We start from the raw sequence: 3,385 nt of genomic DNA on the forward strand, positions 1-3,385 counted from the left end.
CTAATGTAGAGAAAAAAAAATCTACATATAGGAAAATAAATTCAGCCACATTACAGGTTACAATCAAGAATTCAGTACTAGATTTCATACAAGTAATTTTGTTTGTCTCTCAAGTCTTTCATGGTCTTAAAACTCAGTGTAATTGTACATTTTTTAATATAGTTATTTCTTTTTCAGAATGACAGATTGCTACTTTTCTTTAGATCATATAAGAGTATTTATCCAGAAAAAATATGCCACCATTTTACATTACATAATGTGCTTTCATCATAAATCTCTAAAAATCAAAAAGGATGAGAAATGTCTTGGCCTTAATGCATGCCGCCACCTGACCAGTAAATAGGATAAAAGAAATGGGGAAAGATCTTAACATTAAGTGGAGATTCCTATAAATCCTTCCTCCTTCAAAACAACAAAGAGAACAAGTGAAAATAAAGTTTTTTGGGTTTTGGTTGGTTGGTCCCCCCTAGGGACACCCTCCAGTAGTCCAAGTTGCTCAAGGCCTCATCTAACCTGGCCTTGAACACCTCCAGGAAGGGGGCAATCCATGACCACCCCTGTTCCAGTGTCTCACAACCCTTACTGTCAAAATTTATTTCTAATATCTATTCTACACCTGCCCTTCTCAAGTTTTGATCCATTCCTTCTCATCCTACCACTACAAGCCCTTGTAAAAAGTCCTTTCCCAGCTTTCTTGCAGGCCCCTTTCAGGTACTGGAAGGGTTCTATAAGGTCTTTCCAGAGCCTTCTTTTCTCAAGACTGAACAGTCCCCACACTCTCAGCCTGTCCCCATAGTGGAGGTGCTCTGGCCCTCTGAGCATCTCTGTGGCCCTCCTCTGGACCCACTCCAGCACTTCAGTGTCCTTCTTATGCTGGGGACACCAAAACAGGACCCCACTATGTCTTAGCAGGGATATAATATAGTACAGCAAGTACCTTGTTTATTCTGTTGAATGAAATATGTGAGTGAAAAAAAAAAAATTCATCAGTTTAACCCTGTTGAATTGGGCAGATTTTACTGGACTTGCCTTAAGCCTTCTTCAAATAGGTTAACTTTACAAGGATATTTTTAATAGTAAAGCCCATATGATTTTCAAAGCACTTGGAAATCCCAATTTAACATAAGCCTACTTCTTTGCAATATTTGTGGAAGGAAAGAGGTTGGACCAAATAATCTTTTGAAGTGCCTTCCAACCCCTAGCATTCTGTGATTCTGTGATTTCACCATAAGACAGGAGTGGTTGTAATGTTTGACAAACATTTTAAGGAGGAATTGTGTCCTTTAGTTAGATACTGGTGCTCTTCAGAAAGTTAAATAAATAAATTAGAATGGAAGCTTTTTTAAAAGGCCTTTCTAGTTAGACTGCTTAAGTAATTTCATAACCTTTCCAGGACAGATAAAACATTTCTTGTATTTTACATTATTTAGTCAGTAGAATACACTTTATGATTTTGGGCTAAGCAAAGTAAATAACACTCAAAGAAAGCATTTTAATCAGATTCCAAGCTATGAAAACCTATAATCATGGTATCTTATGGAGAGCATTTCTTAGTGTGTGTATTATGCTTAACATGTATATAGAACAGTAACATCTTTCGCCAAAAATAAGGGATTTCCATCTTTCTCTCTTACTGCAACAATATAATCAGTAGACAGATATATAGAAAATAACAACAAATTTACTTGATTTTAAAACTGTGCCATGGAAAATGTAACATAGAATGATTTGGGTTGAAAAAGACCTTAAAGATCACTCTATCACATGGGCAAGGACACCTTCTACTAGACCAGGCTGCTCAAAACCACATCCAGCCTGGCCATGGAACACTTCCAGGAAGGGTTCATCCAAAACATCTCTTCCAGTGCCTCATCACTCACACAGTAAAGAGATTCTTCCTTACATCAAATATAAATTTACTGTCTTTCAGTTGTAGAAAGTCCCTCTTCAGTATTTAAGTACTGAAAGGCTGCCATAAGGTCTTCCTGGAGCTTTTTTCTTCCAGGTTGAACATGCTTGTTTTGATGCAGTACACAATACAGTTCACACAGATCCACCTCTCTAGCCTGTCAAAGTTCCTCTGGATGATATCCCTTCCCTCCAGAGTGTTGACTACACCACACAGCTTGGTGTTGGCAAACTTGCTGAGGGTGTGCTTGATTACACTGCCCATCTTGTTGATGATTTTAAACAGCACTGGTCTCAGTAGTGACCCCTGAGGAATGCTATTCATCACTGTTCTCCACTCGAACATGAAGCTGTTGACTTCAGCTCTTTGAGTGAGGCTGTCCAGCCATTTCCTTACCTACTACCAAACAAGTGTTCCATCCATCAAACCCACATCTCTCCAACTTAGAGACAAGGATGTTGTGTAAGAGTGTCAAATGCTTTCCACAAGTCCAGGTAGATGACATTACTTCTTTTCCCCTTATCCATCAATGCTGTAACTCCATTGTAGAAGGCCACCAAATTTGTCAGGCACAATTTGACTATTGCCAATTTGACTGCAGGAACATGCTGACTGTCACCAATTACCTTCTTATTTACCATGTGCCTTAGCATAATTTCCTGGAGGATCTGCTCCATGATCTTATGAGGTACAGAGGTGAGAATGATGGACCTGTAATTCCTCAAATCTTCCTTTTTCCCTTTTAAAAAATGCAGGTTAAGTTTCCTCTTTTCCCATCACTAGGAACTTCACTGGACTGCAGAAATCCATTCTGAAATATGATGGATACTAATTCCCTTGGGATCTGTGGATGTGTCTCATCAGGTCCCATGGACTTGAATACCTTCAGGTGTCTTAGATTGCCCTGAACCTGATCTTTTCCTAACGTGGGTGGCTCTTCATTTTTACAATCCTTGTCATTGTCTTCTGAAACTCAGGTGGTGTGGCTGGAGCACTTGACTGTGAAACCTGAGGCAAAAAATCTTTAAGTATTTCAGCCTTCTCCATATCCTGGGTAACCAGGGCCCCCACATCTTTCTGGAGAGTGTCCCTCCTTTCCCCAGCCTTCCATTTATCACTGACCTAGGTATAGGAGCAGCTTTTGCTGCCCTTAATGTCACTGGCCATCTTTCAGGATTTTAGCTTTTCTAACCTGGTCCCTGGCTGCTCAAACAGTTTCTCTGTGTTCCTCCCAGACCACTTGTCCTTGATTCCTTTTTGTATTTGAGTAAGTCCAGGTTCTCTGTTTATTCATGCATACTTCCTGACATTTTTGTCTGACTTCCCCTATTTCAGGATGAATTGCTCCTGACCTTGGAGGAGGTCATCCCTGAATAATAATCAGTTTCTTCAGCCTCTCTTGCCTCCAGGGAAACCCGTTCATGGTTCTATAACAAGCAGATAGGTCCCTGAAGAAACCAAAGTCTGCTTTCCTAA

This window comes from Indicator indicator, chromosome 6 (assembly GCF_027791375.1).
Source record: "Indicator indicator isolate 239-I01 chromosome 6, UM_Iind_1.1, whole genome shotgun sequence".
NCBI classification, from domain to species: Eukaryota; Metazoa; Chordata; class Aves; order Piciformes; family Indicatoridae; genus Indicator; species Indicator indicator.